Genomic DNA, 22,876 nt, shown 5'->3' with positions numbered 1-22,876 from the left:
ACAGTCTTTTTTTCCCTCTACCAAAACTACTTTGGATGCTTTGTTACAGACTAATAGACACGTGGTCAGACAAAAATGGACCACGCGGGGCTTCCGGAAGGTCCGTTGGTTACGACTCTGAGTGTCCACCACAGGGGATGTGGGTTTGACCTCCTGTCAGGGAAACTCGGATCACACATGCTGTGTGCATGGTGCAGAGAGCAGCCCAAAATAAAAAAAGGCATCATGAGAACGCTGGTGGAGTGAACAAGACTGAAGAGATCTCAGAAAAGCCAGTGAGCATGCAGATGGATTCTGTGCAGAGACGGTTTCCTTCGGGAACCACTGCGCTTCACGGGACTCAACCCCAGAAACCGTAGAGGGTGCATCATGGGTACAGTTTATTACGGAGAGACGACCCCAAACTAGAATTACTGGACTCATATTCCAAAACAAGGCTGAATTATCTTCCATCAAGCGACGAGTGAAGAAACCTGCGTTTAAATTTGCTGCTGTTTAGACGCCATCGTCGGAGAAGGTGATAGCACCCGACTCCAGTACTCCTGCCTGGAAAATCCCATGGACGGAGGAGCCTGGTAGGTCGCTAGGAGTCAGACACAACTGGGCGACTTCATTTTCACTTTTCACTTTCATGCACTGGAGAAGGAAACAGCAACCCACTCCAGTGTTCTTGCCTGGAGAATCCCACGGACGGCGAAGCCTGGTGGGCTGCCGTCTATGGGGTTGCACAGAATCGGACACGACTGAAGTGACTCAGCAGAAGCAGACGCTGTTGTATCCCACTCTTTTGCGACCCTGTGGACTATAGCGTCCGCCAGGCCCCCTCTGTTCATGGGATTTTGCAGGCAAGATTACTGCAGTGGGGGACTGCCCTGGCTATCCAGTGGTTCAGACTCCGTGCTTCCCACGCAGGGGGCACGGGTTCGATTCTTGGCAGGGGAAATAAGATCCCACAAGCCACATGGTGCAGGCCCCAAAAGTTAAAAAAAAAAAAAAAAAAGAATACTGGAGTGAGTTGCCATTTCCTTCTCCAGGGGATCTTCCCAACCCAGGGATTGAACCAGAATCTCTTGCCGTGGCAGGCTGTTTCTTTATCGCTGAGCCACTGGGGAAGCCTGGCATTCAAACAGTTTAACCTAAAGCCTCCAGGAGGTGAAGCTTACCTTGCTCCCCCTACACCAGTGAGCATGGGCTTTGAAAGAAGTGTGGACAGACGAGAGGGAAAAGCGGTAACTCGATAGTGAAGAGACTCTGCAGACGCACACCCTGAGCAGAGGGCAAGCTCTGCAGGCTCATCAGCGCTAAGTCGCGTTGAGAGTGCCCGCCCTGAGGCGATGTGTCCCCGCCCTGAGGCGACATGATCACAGGGCCCGTCTCTGTGGTCTATGCTCCCCACACAACCCCAGCCTCATCACGGGGCACACACCTGCCAAGCCCAAAGTGAGAGACGTTCTACGAAAGTCGTGGCCGGTATCCCTCAGAACAGAGCCACCAAAACCAAGCAAAGTCCGAGACCTCGCCCCGGCCCAAAGAAACATGGAGAGCGGTGGCTGAGTTCAGTGTGATGGGGGTGGAATTCCAAGACAGAAAGGGGACATGGATCGAGAAAAGGTTAAAGGTGAAAAATAATCCAATATGTAGTGGACAAAATTTTTTAAAATCATGTATACGTGCTTCATTTCTTTTTTCTAATTGATTTATTTATTTTGATTGGAGGCTAATTACTTTACAATATTGTATTGGCTTTGCCATACATTGACAGGAATCTGCCACGGGTGTACACATGTTCCCCACCCTGAACCCCGCTCCCACCTCCCTCCCCATCCCATCCCTCAGGGTCATCCCAGTGCTCCAGCCCTGAGCACCCTGTCTCATGCATCGAACTTGGACTGGCGACTCGTTTCACATAAGATAATATACATGTTTCAATGCTATTCTCCCAAACCATCCCACCCTCGCCTTCTCCCACAGAGTCTAAAAGTCTGTTCTGTACATCTGTCTCTCTTTTGCTGTCTTGCATACAGGGTTATCATTACCATCTTTCTAAATTCCATATATATGTGTTAGTATACTGTATTGGTGTTTCTCTTTCTGGCTTACTTCACCCTGTATAATAGGCTCCAGTTTCACCCACCTCGTTAGAACTGATTCAAATGCATTCTTTCTAATGGCTGCTTTCTGATGAAATGCCCAGAGAGGGGTCTCACTATTCCAACAAAGCGGCTCAACAATGATGGTTAAGAAATTTGTTCAGGAGTGGCTGTGCTTGCCACCTATATAAAGCCCCATGTCTCTGGGCAGCAAATCCGCACACACACACAGGTTTCCAAACTCACCCCCATCTGGGTCAACAGCTGTTACTGTGGCCAAACCACCAATAATTCTTTCACGGTTATGAGCGAGCCTCACTCCAAATCTTCAGACACATCAGCAGTCCTCGGTCTTGGCAACCCAGGAGGAAACACACGCCTGCACACACACAGACACACACAGACACACACAGACACACACACACACGATCCTATCAAGTTGCGTTTCCATCCTTCAAAATGCCATTTTCTTTCATTTCTCTTTGACTTTCCGCTTTTCCTCCCTTAGGAATTTTGGCTATCTGCCTTGGCTGAACTTGAAAAGGCAAGGAAGATGAGTGTCCATGGGAGAAAAATTAAAGTTGGGGTGGGGGGGGGGGAAGATACTGGCAAAGCCCTGGACAGCAGCATGATGGCCACTAGCTGTGAAGGTGGCAATATCTCCAACCTCATGCCAAAGAGACCAGCGGCATTTAGGGCAAGTCAAGGGCTTCCCATGCAGCCTTTCCACGTGCAAAGGCTTCTATACATGAAGGTTGCTGACGCAGCCAGTCTGGGGGTCAGATCCTTTGGGGTCCACCTTGGGCCAGGTCCAGCTCCCTATCCTGGAAACCCACTCCTCTTTCTGCATAGCAGTTGCCTTTCTAGAAAACGCAAACAACAAGAGAATCCTGACTCAGGATCCTCCGAAATGTTCATTAAGTCAACCTGCAGGAGCAGAATTCACAAAATTCAGTTCCCTACCCACCGGGGTTCACTTCTTCTGTCTATATGCTCAGTCCTGTCTGACTCTCTGCGACCCACCCTGTGGACCATGTAGCCCACCTGGCTCCTCTGTCCCTGGGATTCTGCAGGCAAGGATACTGCAGTGGGTTGCCATGCCCTCCTCCAGGGGGAATCTTCCTGACCTGGGTCTTCTGCACTGACAGGCAGGTTCTTTACAGTCTCAGCCACCAAGGAAGCCCTTTCTTCTATCTGCTGCTGCTGCTGCTGCTAAGACACTTCAGTCATGTCCGACTTTGTGTGACCCCATAGACAGCAGCCCACCAGGGTCCCGTCCCTGGGATTCTCCAGGCAAGAACACTGGAGTGGGCTGCCATTTCCTTCTCCAATGCATGAAAGTGAAAAGTGAAAGTGAAGTCACTCAGTCATGTCTGACTCTTCGCGACCCCATGGACTGCAGCCCACCAGGCTCCTCCGTCCATGGGATTCTCCAGGCAAGAGTACTGGAGTGGGGTGCCACTGCCTTCTCCTGATGTGCCTTTAAATAACCGTAAAGAGGTCATTTGACCTTGCACTCTACCCCTGCACTTTTACAGCCTCACCGGCACATGGAGGCTATCTGCGGAATGAATGAAGGATGTGAGCGCTGAGACTGAAGTGCAATAAAGATGTTATCATCTTTGAAAGTGTCACAAAGAGCTCGAGGGCGCGGAAAAAATTCCCATTCATATTTTTCCCCATTAACTGCTTAGAAGACAATTTAAAAAAAAAAGGCAATTCATTATTTAGAAAAGGCAAGGGCAACCTTTCCTAAATGTCTTGGGGCCAGAAGGTGGACGTACAGAGGCAGCAATAATTCAGGCAGGCACTGACGATTTATTTACCCAAGTTCAAGGAGGAGATGGGAGAGCTGACCGGCCACGTCCACCGGGGGCAGGCTCAACAGATGTTTCCATTTTGCGGGAGGGAAAGTGATTTTCTGTCCAAGAATATCGTGGAGAGCACAAAACAGGTGCATTATTTTTATTTAGCTAGGTAGTAAAGCGACGGGCTTCTGAGATGCTGCTCGGGGGACAGAATCTGCCCGCCAGTGCAGGAGATGCAAGAGACTCGGGGTCGATCCCTGGATTGGGAAGATTCCCCTGGAGAAGGAAAACAGCAAGCCGCTCCGGTATTCTTGCCCTGGAGAATCTCATGGACAGAGGAGCCTGGTGGGCTACAGTCCACGGGGTCAAGAAGAGTCAGACACGACTGAGCACACACATTCAGACACACAGACACACACAGAGCAAAGTGACAGTCGTTAGATGCAGATTCTGTTGTATCCAAATGTCAGGGCACAGACACACCTACAGAAATTTCCCCACGCTTGCTGACAGTTGACTATGTACTCGAGTGAGTCATTCTCTAACCAAGATGGCAACTTACGGGTGCAGAAAACAAAAGGCTGTGGTAGGCAGCCTCTTCACATGCATTTTCCTTTGTTCTCTCGTTTATGTGCCCCTACCGTGTAGCATGGGGAATCTCAGCTCCCCGACTAGGGATCGAACCTGTGCAGCTTAAGGATGGAGTCCTAACGACTAGACGCCAGAGAAGGCCCTGGGCAGCCTCTGAGATGAAATCCAAGGAGCCCCACCGTGCTGGTATCTGCACCCAGGAACCACCCCAACCCACCCCGACCAGGATTGGTCTATGCAACCGACAGAGCACGGCAGAAGGAACAGCACGTCCCCTCTAGGTCGGGTTGTGAAAGCATGTGGCTTCCAGCACTTTCTTTTTATGTTTTTTTTTTTTTTTAAATTATTCTGTTGTTACTTTATTTATTTTTGGCTGTGCCATGAGGCATATGAGACCCTTAGTTCCCCATCCAGGGCTGGAAGATCTCCTTGCACTGGGAGATTAGTGTTACTCACTGCTCCACCAGGGAAGTCCCAGCACCGTCCTTCTCTCTCTTTCTCCTGGACTCTGTTTCCCCTCCTCTACTATCTCTCTCTCTCTCTTTCGATCATGCACTCTGGGGAAGCCAGGTCACGGGCAGCCCTGCAGAGACGGGAGGGACTGAAGCCTCCCACCAACTGCCACGTTCGTGAACGGGCTTGGGGTTGAGCCTCCAGTTCAGCACTAGGCTCAAGAGACTGTGGTCTTGGGGCCAACGCGCTGACTGCAACTCATGGGAGACCCTTAGCGGGAACACTCCGGCTCATCCGTGCTTGGATTCTGGAGTCTCAGAACCCACAGGACATGATCCGTGTCTGCAGTGTTCAGCTATGGAGTGCTGGGGTGATCGCTCACACCCCAATGGATAAACAACACAGGGGCTGGAACTGGGAACGCACGGGTGGACGTCAGAGAACCCTGGCATAGAAACTAACCCCATTCATTCGCTCCCCACAACTCGCCACCCCCTCCAAGCCAATTACCATCTAATTCTATTCGTTTACCTTCAACCAAGCATACAAACACACAAACAGCTGCAAACCTAAGACCCAGAAAACTACATGCATCTATCTTGCCCCCATCACATAGCTCTCCTTCAGTAAAACCGGGTCTACCAGGTAAACCACGCACGCTTAGAAACCACACTGACATTCTCACCCCTAAATCCCCAGCAATCACTTGCTCCCCTCAGCCAGGCACTTCCACGTCCGAATGGTACAAAAGCAGCATTTTCCCATTGTTGCTATTTGTCACTCAGTCGTGTCCAGCTCTTTTGAAACCTCACGGACTATAGCCCGCCAGGCTCGTCTGTCCGTGAGATTCTCCAGGCAAGAACACTGGAGTGGGTTGCCATTCCCTTCTCCAGGGGATCTTCCCCACCCAGAGATGGAACTCGCGTCTCTTGCATTGGCCTGTGGGTTCTTTAGCCATGACCCACCATTTTCCATTAGATTAGAAGAAAAGTTCTTTCCAGTCAAGCGTAAAGCTCTTGATTCAGAATGAGATGAATCCTAAACGTGTCTGCCTTATTTTAGCAAAGTCTTGCCATCAGGTCTTGAGACGCTGTGCTGTGTGTTATATCATCGTTAAGGAGTTCAGAGCTGCTCAGTCGTGTCCGACTCTCTGCGACCCCATGGACTGCAGCCTGCCAGGCCTCCCTGTCCACCACCAACTCCTGGAGTTTACCCAAACTCATGTCCATTCAGCCGGTGGTGCCAGCCAACCATCTCATCCTCTGTCATCTCCTTCTCCGCCTGCCCTCTATCTTTCCCAGCATCAGGGTCTGTTCCAATGAGTCAGTTCTTTACATGAGGTGGCCAAAGGATTGGAGCTTCAGCTTCAGCATCAGTCCTTCCAATGAACACTCAGGACGGAACTCCGTTAGGATGGACTGGTTGGATCTCCTTGCAGTCCAAGGGACTCTCACAACTCTCAGGACTCTAGACCTTCTCAGGAGTCTTTTCCAACACCACAGCTCAAAAGCATCCATTTTTCGGTGCTCAGCTTTCTTTGCAGTCCAGCTCTCGCATCCATACATGACCACCGGTTAAACCGTAGCCTTGATGAGACAGATCTCTGTTGGTAAAGCAATGGCTCTGCTTTTTAATATCCTGTTTAGGTCGTTAAAGCGTAGATTGACCTGAAAGAAAAGAGTCCCCACTTGCGGCTTTCAACTATTCTAGATTATTTTTCTCATATGCAGAATTCCCGTTTCTGTTTAGCAGACTTTCTCACAGCAGCGCTCAGAAACAGTGGATGTGTACATATTCTAACTGGGGCCCTAATTTTGGAATTGGATCGGGCTCAGGCGCTGTAATTACGATGGGAAATTATATTCCCCGTTGTCCAAACTGCTCCTGGAAGCTGATCGTCCAAGGCCCCAAGGTCCATCCCCAAGGGCTGAACACAGCGACGGGGCACCCAGGCGACCTGCTGTTTACCACGTGAAGCCACCGTCGCCAAGAGAAGCAAACCCAAGGTCAAGGTTTCACCTACCGCGCTCTGAGACTTCCAAGTTCGGAGCATTTCTGACGTGTTGTCTGTTTAACACGTTTCCCTGAAAAGTGCCAGGAAGCCTTGAAATATGTGCCAGACCCACTCCAACAGTCCTGGGAAGAATCCGCCTGCAATGCTGAAGATCTGGGTTCAATGCCTAGCTTGGGAAGATCCCCTGGAAAGACGGAAACAGCTACCCACTCCAGTATTCTGGCCTGGAGAATTCCTGGAGACCGTACAGTCTCCATGGGGCCGCAAAGGGTCAGACGCAACTGAGCCACTTTCACTCTAGGCACCAAGGAGTCTTCCACGGTGCAATTTCTTTCGGAGGAAACTGGACAAGACTGCACGGAAGGGCCTGGGGATTACAGGCACCAAAACCACTCACGGGCACAACTGGTTCTACCCTCGATCACCTCTGCTGGGAAATGGAAGCAGGTTGCACTACAGAGCGTGGATTCTAGAGCCTCCCCTGGCGGTTGGGGGCTTCGCATGGTCAACGTCACGTGGTTGCATCACTGACTACTCCAGGGATCAGGTTAAGCAGGCCCATAGTATCCACTTTGTCCACTTCACCCCCTGAACCCCATCTTCATAAGCAGCAGCCCTCCGGGCTGGTCTCAAGGCAAAGCCCACCACCTCCTGCTCACCTGTGACCGAGAACAGGCTCCATGAACCAGCAAAGCCGCCCGCACCTCCATGAACTGAGGCTCACGAAAACACCCCCTCCTGACGGACAGGCCACGAGTTCCCAGACCTCCCAGAAATGTCAGGAAAGACACAGTCCCCTGGGGCTTGTGGGTATGATGGTCACCCAGGCCCCACAACACCAGGCCTGGCAGGTGGCAGGTGGCTGCACCTGCAGCTCTGTTCTGCCGGCTCGTTCATTTGATTAAAGGCCAAGAATTTATACCAGTTTGGACTTCTTCACCTGCCCTGTAAATGGCCAAGGGTAAAAGGAGATCACCACTACCATGGGGTGAACTGGGCATCCCCTCAAAAAAGGTATCTTGTGGTCCAATTTCCTGGACACCTTAGAGTGTGACCTCATTTGGAAATAGGTTGGTTGTGGATAGAATTCATCAAGATGAAACGCCAAGTGAAAAAACAATGAGATACCCACCTGACACCTGTCAGATTGTTGAGCGTGGGCTCAGCCAGCCAGACAACAAATAACAAGTGTCACCAAGGATGGAAAGAAAAGGGAACCCGTACGATGCAGTGACGCTAAGAATGTCGACAGGTGCAGCTACTGCGGAAAATAGTACAGGGCTTCCCCGCAACATTACAAACAGAATGATCGCACGAGCTAGCCAATGCCTCTTCTAGGCATTTTCCTGAAGAAGACAAAAGCACGAAGTTGAAGAGATATACATGCCCGTACGTTCACTGCAGAATTATTTAGAATAGCCATGATCTGGAAGCAACCTCAGCGTCCATCGAGAGATGAACGGATGAAGAAAATGTCACACACACACAGGAAAATGGCTCAGCCATAAAAAAAAGCATGAAATCTTGCCATCTGTGACCACATGGATGGACCCATAGGCTATTCAGTTCAGTCACTCAGTTGTGTCCGACTCTCTGTGACCCCATGGACTGCAGCACGCCAGGCTTCCCTGTCCATCACCAACACCCTGAGCCTGCTCAAACTCATGTCCTTCGAGTCAGTGTAGGGTATTGCATGAAACTCCTTAAGTCAAAGAGAAATACTGCTTGCATTTATACACAGAATCTAAAAATTGAAACAAATGAACAACCACAGCAAAATAGAAAAGGACTCGTAGCAAGAGGTAGTTGGCAGGGGGCAGGAGGTGAAGGTGAGTGAAATGAACAAGGGAGCTTAAGAGGGAGAAACTTCCAGCTACAAAGTGAATCAAGGAGATGAAACACAGAGCCTGGGGTATACAGTCAGTAAGTGTCATACGTCTGTACGGTGACAGATGGTAACTAGACTTGTCATGGTGATCAATCTGTCATGTACAGACGTATCGAGTCATTCGTCATGTACCCGGAATTAACATAGTGTTGAGGGTCAATTTGGGCTTTCCTGGTGGCTCAGGTGGTAAAAGAATCAACCTGGGTTCGATCCCTGGGTTGGGGAGATCCCCTGGAGAAGGAAAAGTCACCCACTCCAGGATTCTTGCCTGGAGAATCCCATGGACCGAGGAGCCTGGCGGGCTACCGTCCCCGGAGTCGCAGAGTCAGACACAACTGAGCAGCTAGTATTTTCACTCCTTTCACGGCTCAGTGTAGGTCAATTATATGTCAATAAAAGAAAAAAAGAAAATACATCCAATCACACACACAGAATTCATCAAATGAGGTCACAGTGGAGCAGGATGGGCTCTTAACCCACTATGATGGTGTCCATGTAAGAAAATGACTGTGTGAACAAAGACACACAGACAAGGCGAAGACCAGGATGACGTATCTATAAGTCTAGGAACATCCAGGGTTGCTAGAAACCACGAAAGCTAGGAGATGGGCAAGAAAGGAGCCCGCCCAGAGCCTTCAGCAGAGGGCCAGTGGTGACATCGCGATCTGAGACTTCTGGCCTCCAGGAACATGAGAGAATGGGCTCCTGGTGCTGGAAGTCACGTGGCTTATGGAATTTTGTTAGAGCTGCCCTGCGAAAGTGCTATGACCACTAAGAAGCATGGCTTCTAACCTGCTTTATAATCAAGACAAGAGTTTACTAAAATGCTGTTTCCAAACGTATGTAACAACAATTTTCATAAGACATTCATTTCATTAAAAGAGAAAAAAAAAAAATCAAATAAAAGGAATCCCCTCAAAGACTGTCAGGGAATCCACACATAAGGAAAAGGTCCCTCTGGCTGGCTTTGGTCCTGGGTTGGGACTTAGACCTTCTCCACCCAGGTGGCCACCCCAACATTCAACCTCAATCACCCAGGGCTCCACCGCATCCCCTCCACATCCTGGGAGGAAGCTGGGGTTGAGGTGGGGACGGAGCGGGATGAGGTACAAGGTTCCACATTACCAAGCTGTATTTTCGGGGCTGAAAAATGTTGTCCACAAACGCACAGATCAAAAGCATAGTTTGTTTACATGACTGGTATCTACATGCGTGTCCATGCATGCATTTTAAAATCTTCCCTTAATTTCTACTGTGTTTAACATCGCTAGATAATTATTCTAAAAACCAAGGTGGCATGTGGGTTTCAGACCAATAGGAGAGGCCCTGAAACTCCAGTTCAGCCAGGCCCCCAGGGTCCGTACATCAAATCTCAGCACGGATGAGATACCATCGCCATAATGAGAATCTCTCTATTCCTCCCGTTAATGAGCCCTTTTGAAGAATGAATTAAACATTCTGACATGGCTTCTCTGAAAGCAGAAAGGCGGGCTTCTTGAGAGGGGCCGAAAAAACGAGCTCATATCATTGTGTGTCCTTAGTCATCCACCTTTACCGCTCACGTTTTAGGATGTCTGCAAAGTCAAGGGATCTTCACGTACTCCAGGAGTTCTCCAGTGTTATCAGTCAACGCATCACGCTTAACAGGACTGAGAAGAATGCCGACTCCACGCGGATTAAGTTCCACATGTGACTAAGGGCTAAGTCTGCTTAGTCAGCCATAAAAAAGAACAAAATAATGCCATTTACAACACTATGGACCCAGAGAATGTCGTACTGAGTGAAGTATCTCAGACAAAGAAAGACAAATACCATATGATATCATTTATATGCAGAAGCTTTAAAAAAGGAAAAACACTGGTACAAATGAATATATTTACAAAATAAAAGAGAGTCACAGATGTACAAAACAAACTTATGGTTACCAGGAGCTGGGGTGGGGAGAAAAATCGGGAGACTGAAATTAACATACACACTGCTGCTGCTGACTCTGTGCGACCCCATAGACGGCAACCCACCAGGCTCCCCCGTCCCTGGGATTCTCCAGGCAAGAACACTGGAGTAGGTTGCCATTTCCTTCTCCAATGCATGAAAGTGAAAAGTGAAAGTGAAGTCACTCAGCTGTGTCCGACTCTTAGCAACTCCATGGACTGCAGCCCACCAGGCTCCTCCGTCCATGGGATTTTCCAGGCAAGAGGACTGGAGTGGGGTGCCATTGCCTTCTCCACGACTACATATTAAATAGGTAACTAACAAGGACCTACTGTATAGCACAGAGAACTCTACCCAATACTCCGTCATGGCTTACATGGGAAAAGAACCTGAAAAAGCGTGGATATATGCGTATGTAAAACTGATTCACTTTGCTTTACACCTGAAACTAATGCACCATTGCAAATCAATTATAATCCAATTAAAAAAAACTACCTCTTGAACTTGTGGCTTCTGTTATTCCATGAGCAGTCAACCAAGACCAATTATTAGAAAGAGCAAACACCACCACCTTGAGGCTTGCCTGATATTTGTAAAAGCAAAAGGACACAGTCTATCATCATTTATTAAATAGCATCTATCTTATAAGATAGCTCAGGTAAAGAATCTGTCTGCAATGCAGGAGACCCTGGTTCAATTCCTGGGTTGGGAAGATCTCCTGGAGAAGGGAAAGGCTACTGACTCCAGCAATCTGGCCTGGAGAATTCCATGGACTATATATAGACCATGGGGTTGCAAAGAAACATGGGGTTCCTGGTTTTAGAAAAGGCAGAGACACCAGAGATCAAATTGCCAACATCCGTCGGGATTACTGAAAAAGCAAGAGAGTTCCAGAAAAACATCTATTTCTGCTTTATTGACTATGCCAAAGCCTTTGACTACATGGATCACCACAAACTGCGGAAAATTCTGGAAGAGATGGCAATACCAGATCACCTGACCTGCCTCTCGAGAAACCTGTATGCAGGTCAGGAAGCAACAGTTAGATCTGGACATGGAACAACAGACTGGTTCCAAATAGGAAAAGAGGTACCTCAAGGATGTATACTGTCACCCTGTTTATTTAACTTATATGCAGAGCACATCATGAGAAATGCTGGGCTGGATGAAGCACAAGCTGGAATCAAGACTGCCGGGAGAAACATCAATAACCTCAGATATGCAGATGACACCACCCTTACGTCAGAAAGTGAAGAAGAACTAAAGAGCCTCTTGATGAAAACTGGTGGTGAGGAAAGCGGAAATCCAACACTCCCAGTCTTCAAGGGGAGGAGGGGAACTTGAAGACAAATGTATCCTTAATGATCACAGACTGTTTGCCTGCAGTCCCTGCACTGAGCTTCCATAGAGCCTTGAGATGTTACGGACGGTTCTGCAAGGTGATGCGTGGCACAGAATACCGCCGTTGGTCATTAACTATCTCTTTGCAAAAAAAAAAAAAAAAAACACAAAAAAGCGTTTGCTTATGATCATGATGACAAGAAGGGAAAATGCCATCGGGGGGCTGTTCATGCCCAGATTCCCGTGGATGTGGCCAACATTTCAGTCTCACTCCAGGCACACAGCAGTGGGCCGGGGCTGCAAATGCTTGCACGTGCTTCCCTGGGATCTCGTGCTGGCCACTCGAGACTCTGAAGCCCCTCACCGCACCCCTCATCAGAGGAGAGGCAGAGCGGCCCGGGTAGACTGAACGAGAAAGCGGAGCCCCTGGCAGCGTGAAATAAGAGGGTCTGGATAGAAGACGTCAAAGACATCACGAGCCTTAGTTTCTTCCAGTGATCTTCACCCAGACGTCCCATTTCCGGGGCAGTGGACGTCCCAGGTCACACGTCCAGGGGTGTGGACTGGCCAGTGGCTGCTCCTCCCTTCCAGAAACAAGCTCTGTCCTTACAGAGGCTGCCCAAACCTGGACAGCCGTCTGCAACCTCTGTCATTTATGTGATAAAACACTCCACACGTGTAACCCAGCCTGGGGAGCACGTTCCCCCAGGGGAGGCCAGCCCTCACCCAACAGCCCGTTCCTGAAATCTCCACGGGGCCCGCTCGCAGGCACCAGGGTCCCAGCACAATTTGACCCAGATGTTCACGTTGGTCCTTCTGTGAGGACACAGAGTAGCTGGTGAAGGCTGATGGTGGGGCACAGGGGTGCTGTCCTCCAGGCCCTGAGCTGCACCCCCAGATTTCTGCCACCCCCAGAGTCTCGGATCCCACTGCTGAGAAAGGTAACGCCCTGGGGCTTCCGCGGTGGGCTGGTGACTGGAAATCTGCCTGCCAAGGTAAGGGACACAGGCTCTGTCCCTGGCCTGCGAGGATTCCACATGCTGTAGGGCAACTGAGCCTGAGTACGGAGCTCGTGTGTCACATGTACTGGGCCCATTTGCCACAACTGCTGAGCCGGTGGGCTGCAACTACTGAAGTCTGTGTGCCCTGGAGCCTGTGCTCGTTAATAAGAGAAGGCACCGTAATGAGAAACCCACGCACCGCAACAAAGAGCAACCCACTCGCTACAATCAAGACCCAGCAGAGTTAAAAAATAAATAAATGAATAAAAGACTTTTTCAGTTGATGTACGAAGATTTTTCTTTAAAAAAAAAAAAAAAAAACAGGTAATGCCCTAGAACATGCGCTGATTACTTCATTCAACCAACTCCCGAGTGGTCCCCTAAGCGCCTGTAACTCAGTCCACACATCCTGACTCGTCTGTCTTCCCTCTACCAAGAAAGAAGACCCGTCCCTCTGCTCCCTTGTGACTGAGGGGTCTGGCCATTTTCAGGCCTGCCCAGTGCAATCTGATGATAAAAAAAAAAAAAAAAGAAGAAGTTTTATTTATCGGTGTACCTCCCATACCCAGCATAATGCTCGATCCACACAAAAACACTCAGCAAGGGTTGGCTGCACTGAATTAAATTCAGATATAACATTATGAAAAGACTATATGATGAAGCATGGCTTTGTACAGATCGCGGGAAAGCACAGGCAAGCTTTTATGACTCAAGCTCCTGTCAACAAGCATTTCCAACAGGGGTCAGCAATGCTTACCAATATTACCTAAGTGGAGGCGGGGTCAGGAGTCTTCTCTCTTATGAAGGAACGTTGTTCTCTGGTATTTTCTCCAAGCTGTGATGACCTGCTGGGTTTCCATCACAGGCAGTTAAGAGCAAATGAAGACCTAGGGAGCTTTATCTATCCAATCGAGAGACACAGCAGTGCCAAAGATTGATTTCCCACCAATGATGCAGGTTGAATACATCCCTGTGATAGCGGACAACCGCAGACCAGACAGGTGTTCTCACTGGGGCTCCCAGTCTCTCCCGGGCTTCTGTGGGGTTCACAAATGACTGACATTTCAAAGGCAGAGCACCTTCCCATTTTATAGAGATCTCCCCAAACGGGAAGTATCAGGAATACTCTAGAGAAGTCCAACGTTCATGATCTTTTAAAAGAAATAGAGATAGCATTCAAAGCCATTTATTAATCCATTCATTTATTGAACAAATATTTGGCATGCATGTATAGGGCTTCCCAGACTTCCCAGTGGGAAAGAATCAGCCTGCCAATGCAGGAGATGCGGGTTCGATCCCTGGGTCGGGAAGATCCCCTGGAGGAGGAAACGGCAACCCACTCCAGTTTCTTGCCTGGAGAATCCGCAGAGGAGCCTGGCGGGCTATAGTCCATGGGGTCTCAAAGAGTCAGACATGACTGAGCGACTGAACACACACACACGGCACGCATCTACTATACGTTAGACACTTAAAAAAATGCTTAAAGTCTTCATTAATTTTGTTACAATATTGCTTCTGCTTTGTATTTTGGTCCTTCGGCTATGAGTCATGCAGGATCCCAGCTCCACGACCAGGAAAAGAACCTGTACCCCCTGCACTAGAAGGCAAAGTCTTAACCACTGGACCACCAAGGAAGTTCTTATGCTAGGTACTTTTAGGTCCAGGGCATTTAAATAAAATAGCTCAAAAAAAATTTTTTTAATGCCAACTCTGTTTGCTATCTTCTATTTTTTTTTTAACTTTTTATTTGGTATTGGGGTATAGCCAGTTAACAATGCTGTGATAGTTTCACGTGGAGAGTGAAGGGACTCTGCTACCCTATCCATGTATCCACTCTCCCCCAAACCCTTCTCCCACTCACACACCATGTTCATGACCTTTCATTAAAGGAACCACGGCCGGCCCCTGTAGCTATTTGAAAAGTTGCAAAGCGGCACAGGCCTGTCCTTTATTGTGCTTCAAGGTGCTTCAAAAAAAAAAACACACACACACACAAAAACCTGGGCTCTACCATCTAATTCCTCATCCTCACCAAGACTGAGCCAGCTCCCAACAACCGAAGCCTGGGTGGAGAAACACATTTACAGTTCTCATCACCGCTACGGCTTTCCTGTGAACCCAGGAGAAGCTTTGACTCTTTTCTGTCTCCACCAGGGAGCCCCAGCTGGGGGTGGGTCTCACGTCCAAGTGCAAGGAAGAGTTTCCCAGGGTCAGCCTGCCTGGCAGAACAGCCCGCAGATCTCCTGGAAGCTCACGGCCAGCCCTGGCCCAACACAACCCTGGGTACTTGTCAGCGTCTCTGCTCCTCTCCCACCTCTTAACGCCTGTGAGTGCTCGGATATCACCCATCGCAGGACACAGATGTTCATTATGCCTCCCACCCAGAATCCGCCCGTATCCCACGCCCACTTATTCACGCAGGATTCTGAGCTTGGCCATTCACTATGGATCGCTGTTACTGCCACATTCAGATGGCACGATAAAGATCGAGACAGCAGGAACAAGGAACCCGTCTTTCTCCTTGGGTTCTAATATGTGATGTAGTTGACTCTGAGATCAAGATTGTGTGCATGTGTGAAGTCGCTTGTGTCGGACTCTTTGCAACCCCACGGACTGTAGCCTGCCGGGCTCCTCTGTCCATGGGATTCTCCAGGCAAGAATACTGGAGTGGGTTGCCATTCCCTTCTCCAGGGGATCTTCCCGACCCAGGGATCAAAGGCAAGTCTCAGTCAGGTTCGTTATCACTAGTGCCACCTGAAGGACAACACTGACTCAAGACAGGGCCAGGCTGGGCTCAGAATTCCTTGCTCAGGTTCTTGCTTCAATAAAACATCTGAGCGTGCAGCAGCGGGGGCTGCCAAGAGCCAAGGGCCATCCCACGGGACAACTTCCAAAGGACATACACTCTGGACTCAACGGCTGCTTGACCTAAACATTTCCCATAAATCTTGGGCATATCATGCATTTCTTTCTTTCTTTCATTCTTTTTTAAAAAGCATTCTATCAGTGTCTATCACGCCCATTGACTTTCGGCATTTAGAATATATTCTGACCAGTGGGTGGCTGAGTATGTGTGTGGGCTAGAAAACCATGAGAGAGTGGGCATCCACTGTTGTTCCCAATTAATATCTCTGGGAGGAAAAACGCCCCCAGAATTTCATGAAATAAATGAAGGGTGAAGAATTCCATAGGGTCCACTGTCGGGGCAGTTCAGTCCTCTGGCGTGACAACAAAGCTCGCATTCTAAAATAAAGCAGCAGCTATGCTCCAAGTCTCCCTTCTGCAGTCGCTCAGTCATGTCTGACTCTTTGTGACCCCACGGACTGCAGCATAGCAGGCTTCCCTGTCCTTCATGATCTCCTGAAGTTGGTTCAAACTCATGTCCATCGAGTCCGTGATGCCATCCAACCATCCCATCCTCTGTCGTCCCCTTCTCCTCCCGCCTTCAATCTTTACCAGCATCAGGATCTTTTCCAATGAGTCAGTTCTTCGCATCAGGTGGCCAAAGGATTGGAGCTTCAGCTTCAGCATCAGTCCTTTCAGGGAATACTCAGGACTGATTTCCTTTAGGATGGACTGGTTGGATCTCCTTGTGGTCCAAGAGACTCTCTTGAGTCTTCTCTAACACCACAGTTCGAAAGCATCAATTCTTTGGCTCAGGTTCAAGCCTGAAGGCTTTTAAACACCCCTCTCCGTTTCTATCAGCGTTGAATCTATATTTCTAATTTGCTTTACCCTGGGTCCTCGTATCCACTGAAGACTTAATGATTAGTCTCATTTATGACTTTTCCTTCATGAATGTTTGAGCGTCAATGTCAATTATGTAAAGCCTCCACCTAATTATGCATAACGAGACGCTCCAGGTGTCATGGGTGTTAAGGTAAGCTGTGATGTGGGCGTCCAGGGTCCCCCACCAGCTTACTCCCTGGGGTTCCCCAGGAAGGCTGGGGATACTGCGAGCCCCCCTCCACCAGGACACGGCTCTCCTCGCTCGGGCTGGACACCACCTCCTGCGCCTCTGTGTTGTTGCTGTTTACCTGCTCAGTCGGGTCCAACTCTCTGCGACCCCATGACTGTAGCCCTTCAGGGTTCTCTGTCCCTGGGATTCTCCAGGCCAGAATACTGCAGTGGGTTGCCGTTCCCTCCTGCAGGGGATCTTCCCAACCCAGGGGATCGAACCCAGGTCTCCTGGAGCATCGGCTCGTGGATTCTCTACCACTGAGCCACCTGGGAAGCCCAACTGCTCTGCACCCTTTCATTGAGTCAGTCAAGTGAACTGTCTGCCTTTACGTGACAAAAAAGACAGCTACAGGACGATCCTGGGCACATTATGGACTCCTGTGTATACCCTGGAGACAAACCTCGTCCATACCCGGATTCACAGCTGAAAGCCCTGTGATGACTTCCCATCCTCTCGCACATGTCCAGCAAAGACCCCCACACACACCCACCAGCCTCCATGAACAAGTTCAAAGTGAAAAGCAAAAGCGTTAGCTGCTCAGTCCTGTCCGGCTCTTTGCGACCTCATGGACTGCAGCCCACTAGGATCCTCTGTCCGTGGAAATCTCCAGGCAAGAGCCCTGCAGTGGGTTACCATTCCCTCCTCCAGGGGATTGTCCCGACCCAGGGGATGGAACCCAGGGTCTCCTGCATTGGCAGGCGGATTCTTTACTGTCTGAGCCACCAGGGGAAAAGCCTGGTTGAATGAATTTAAAGCGAAATCTAAAACAAGATGAAACTCGTGCATCCCAGAGAGGGCGATGGGAGATGCTGACACGTGCGTTTCCAGAGACTACAACGGAAGGCGGTGGGGGGCCGTGTAGGTGGGCGGCACTCTAGACGGTGGGGAGTGAGGACCTCGGGGTTCCCCTTCTGCCCCTGCAAGATACTGAGCCAGATCCAGGGGGCCACTTAGCTCCCCCTGAACAGAAGAGGCCACACGGAGAGGGAAGGGCGTTTAATGGGTGGCTTCAGAACCTCAGAGATGGGAGCGTGGGAGGTCCTAACAAGGGCGGTGATGCCGACCCAGGAGGCAGGACCCTCTCCAAGGTCGTTGTGGGCTGTCCTGGGTAGACAAGGATGCTGGGGGATGATGTTGACTCCTCGTGGTGGGGGGTGCTGGCCTGCCCACCAGCCTCCACCCACAAGAAAAACCAGGAGCACTCTTACCCAAGTTGTTAACAACCACCAGTAACTCCAGACCCTGCCTGATGGCCCCAATCAGAGGTAAAACTGCCCTGGTACTATTCTGTGCTGAACTGCCGACTTTGTTGACCTGTGCTTATGACACACTCAAGACTTTAGAGGGCTGACTGGCGCGAGAAATAACAATAAGCATTTCTCATCTTCCCTAGGAGCCGTAAGCAGCTTGACGAGGGCCACATCTAACCATCCTGGCTCAGCATCTTCAAAGTACTTGCAAAACACTTCACATCCACTCTCCACTAATGAAGCCACGCGTCTGCCTGCAACGTCTTCCCAGTCATGAGTGCGGCTGTCTGTTCTCTCCCTAAACAGTCTCCCTGTGATTTTATCTACAAAATCAACTGTGCGGAGTGCAGGGGACTGTGAGAGGTCACCAAGCACAGACCGCAAAAATAAATAAATACCCCACGGCTGACTGGCTTCCTGTGTACTTACTTGATGTTCAGCCCTCCTGAAGTCTGGGAGAACCGACTGTATGTAAATGATGACATTGAAACAGAATTGCCTAAACCTTCAGGAGATACTGTTTCCAACACAGTTTGCCTGATTTCATGGCAAACTGCTCCATGTGGAGCAGACTGGAGGGATACTGTTACCAGATGTTAGCTGAGAGAATCTGGCACTGTGTTCAATTCAGGCTGGTGACCAAACCCACCCGGGGTGCGGACACACGAAAAAGATTTATAAGCCCTCCTTGGTTCCCCTGCTAGCATTCAATTCTTCCAATGTCCCAGGGATTCAAACCACGGTTCCGGATTCCTTTTCACGTTTGCCGACCTCTCCCTAAAAGCCGGCAAGACGCTGGCAAGGAGGGCGTCTGAAAGGCGGCGGCACCCAGGAGCCATGCAGCCAGCAATTCAATCAAGGGAACTATTTATTATATGAACCCTCTACATCAAAACCCTGAAGCCAGGTTAACATTTGGGCAAAAAGGTATTTACATTTCAAACACGGAATACTGAGCACAGTCTTATCAACAAAGCTGTTAAGCCACTTCGCTGCCAGCAAAGGGAAATAAAACGTGATACGCCCATCTAGTCTTATTATTGGCAAAAAAACCTTCAGGGCTCTCCTGTCGTCGGACCATTATCTAGCTAGGTGCTCAGTCGTGTCCGACTCTTTGCGAGCCCATGGACTGTAGCCCTCCAGGCTCCTCTGTCCGTGGGATTCTCCATGCAAGAGTACTGGAGTGGGTTGCCATTTCCTTCTCCAGGGGATCTTCCCGACCCAGAGATCAAATCTGCGTCTTCTGCAAGGGCCAGGCGGATTCTTTCCCACTGAGCGAGCCCCCTGAGCGAGTCTGAGTGTCAGAGGGGGGTCTAAGAACCACCGTGTATATTACAGGGCCAAGGGGCTAGACCACGCACAGACTCAGGACATGGGTTTGCCCTCTCACTTGGACATTCTGAAGTCCCCTCCCCATTCACCAGGATGCCAAAGCTCCACTCCCTGCAAAGTCTACCTTCTGTAACCTCACTAGAAGAAAAGCGCAGCTGTGCAAACACACAGGTGAGAAAGGAAAACATCACGGAGGAGAGAGGCTGTTGCAAAGGCAGGGCGGGCACCCGGCCAGGTCTGTTCCAGCCTGTCTGGCTGTGTCCACGTCTTCACATCATGGAACTTATACTTGGTTCAACCGAAACTCTGCTCTGGAGTGGGCCTCCCCAGGTGACTCCGTGGTCAAGAAGCTGCCTGCCAGCGCAGGAATCAGAAGAGACGTGGGCTCGATCCCTGGGCTGGGACAATCCCCTGGAGGAGGAAATGGCAACCCACTCCAGCGTTCTTGCCTGGAGAATCCCCTGGACAGAGAGGAGCCTGGTGGGCTACAGTCCATGGGGTTGCAGAGAGTCGGACACGACTGAAGCGACTGAATACGCACCCACGCACTGCTCTGGAGACCTCTGAAAGTGTGACATCTCCACTCGGCTAGCTGACACCGAGGTGACAATGAAATGCAGGTTCTGAAATTTCAAGATGCTCTTCAAGCCGTCTGCCTTGGACAGAGGGAATGCAAATTGTGCTGTAGGCACAGTTGGGGAAGGCTGCGAGAATACAGGTCTATGCGAATAAATTGGAGACAAGAAACCAAAATAAACCCACCGAGGTACAACATGGTGACTCTAGTCTTTGGCTCTTAAAAAAAAAGTTTTGTTTCAACATGTCTAATCTCCAAGGACAATACAAGGATCCCTCAAGGCTAAAAATGTATTTCCTGTAGATTCTTGAGAAGTTAGGCTCTGAAATAATTCTCCCCTCTCTAGGCAAGGCGCCACAAAATGCAGGTTCAGTTGCTCAGTTGTGTCTGACTCTGCAACCCCATGAAATGTAGCCCACCAGGCTCCTCTGTCCAGGGGATGCTCCAGTGGGAATACCGCAGTGGGTTGCCATTCCCTGCTCCAGGGGATCTTCCCAACCCAGGGATCGAACCCGCGTCTCCTGGGGCTCCCGCATTGGCAGGCAGGTTCTTTACTGCGGAGCCACCCGGGAAGTTCACCACTAAAGAAGGCTAAGGACAAATTCCTAGAAGAAACCCCAGAAAGAGAGTAAAGCAGAAAGCGGGGGTAGGGGGTGCGGGCAGGGAGGGCTGCATTAATACGGAATGCTGTCATTGAGAAATTTTCCCCACGACCCAGTACAATTAATACCCAGAGCTATCAAATGACGGCCTAGGAATCCCTGACAACTAACACATACCGGGACACAACTGTGTTCCTCTTAGAATGAAGTAAAGTCAAGCGAAAGTCGCTCAGTCGCGTCCGGCTCTTTGCGACCCCATGGACTTGTACAGTCCACAGGATTATCCAGGCCAGAATACTGGAGTGGGTAGCCTTTTCCTTTTCCAGGGGAATCTTCCCAACCCACGGATGGAACCCAGGTTTCCCCCATGCATTGCAGGCGGATTCTTTACCAGCTGAGCTACCAGAGAAGGCCCCTTTTAGAACACAGATACCTAAAAGTGGGGAGGTTATTACAGCAACATATGCATGGATATAAAAAAATTCTTGGAGGTGCTTTCAAACGAGTCTCAAACAAGTTCACCCTGCTCTATAAATGCTGGTCCTTCCCAAGAAAATCTTCCCTGGTGGTTCAGACGGTAAAGCATCTGTCTACAATGCAGGAGACCCCGGTTTGATCCTCGGGTTGGGAAGATCCCCTGGAGAAGGGAGGGGCAACCCACCCTAGTATTCTGGCCTGGAGAATCCCACGGACGGAGGAGCCTGGCGGGCTACAGTCCATGGGGTCGCAGAAAGTCGGACACAACTGAGTGACTTCGCTTTTCCCAAGCAATTCCTGTTGGCACCTCTCTGGGGTCTCAGGTGGGCGGGGTAGTCCATAGTGGGGAGCTCCGGCAGTATCAGGCGGGGGTGTTAAGTCAGGGAGAGAGGGGAGGCGATGGTGGGGGTGGGGCGGGGAGGTAAAGGCTGCCTTAGGGTCGATGGTGGGCTTAAGAAAAGGTGGGGGGGACGCTTCGGAGCTGGGTGTGGGCTGGGGAGTGAATGCTGGCAGGCATCCCGGCCAAAGGCTGATGGGGAGGGTGAGGGGAGAAGGTCAGGGAGCCCTCTAGCTGGGGCAAGAGCAAAGCTACCCCCCCTCAGATCAACCCCACCCCTCCAGCGGTCCGCACACCTCTCCAGGCTTGATCTGGGCAGCGTGCGCAAGTGGAGGACACTGGGGGCTGGAAGAGGCCCCCAGATTCTAAACGGCCTTCCCCGGGGGTTCTCCAACCCGGACGACACTCCGAACAGGTGAGCGCTGTCACCCGCCAGCCCTCCCTCCGGCACCCCAGACCCTGGACAGGCAGGCAGGATCTGAATGAGCAGACGTGGGGTTTGACGGGGGGCCTCCACACACTGGGGGTTGGGGTGTGCAGGGAGCCAGGCTAAGCTGTCCACCCCCAGGAGACACCCACGAGCTCCCCAGAGCAGGCTGGGTTTCCGGTAGCTAAGCAGGACCCAGGGAGGCATGCACACAGGGAGAACACATTGTTCTCGGGAGGCTGGTAGCCGAGCCTTCACCGGCCATCACGTCTCCTGTTCAGTCACCGTATCAGGCGTGAAAATCGGCCAGAGTTCTCCACCATACGGAACACAGGAGAACCGCAGTGCCATTCTTCACCGCCTTCACGTCCTAACTTTCCAGCGATACGTAAACACCAGGATCTGTGAAAGCCCCAGATGCTCAGAAGCACCCCCCAAGGCCCCTCCACCCTCACTCCAGACTCACACACTGATTTTCCCCTTCAAGTGGAGAGTACTTAAGTAGATTGCATCGCAATGATCCGAGAACCATTAGGAAAAAAAAAAAAAACACCCTATTTAGAAACCAGTTACAAATGGTGGTGATAAATCACGCTGAAAGCGATTTTTTTTTTCATGGCTGTTCTTATGCAGAAGAAAAAACAGCAAACATGGGTTGTAAAAGGTACGAGATGGGATACACAGAAACAGATTAGTCAACCTCTCTTATCTGCAATGAAAAACTCTTAACAACTTCTTGAGAAGGCAAGATAAAGACAGAGGGAAGAGGACAGAGCTGAGCCAAGGACATTGTTA

The 22,876-nt window shown here is 50.2% G+C and overlaps 1 protein-coding gene across 22 annotated transcripts in view; it reads right to left on the bottom strand.

The window, feature by feature from the left end:
• The window catches only part of LOC101119116 (transducin beta like 1 X-linked), a 247,841-nt gene that overhangs the window by 116,499 nt on the left and 108,466 nt on the right, over positions 1-22,876 (bottom strand). The gene's annotated exons all lie outside the window — the stretch shown is intronic.

This window comes from Ovis aries, chromosome Y (assembly GCF_016772045.2).
Source record: "Ovis aries strain OAR_USU_Benz2616 breed Rambouillet chromosome Y, ARS-UI_Ramb_v3.0, whole genome shotgun sequence".
In the NCBI taxonomy this organism is placed as follows: domain Eukaryota; kingdom Metazoa; phylum Chordata; class Mammalia; order Artiodactyla; family Bovidae; genus Ovis; species Ovis aries.
The sequence above is the reverse complement of the archived record's forward strand: the minus strand, read 5'-3'. Positions and strand labels throughout refer to the sequence as shown.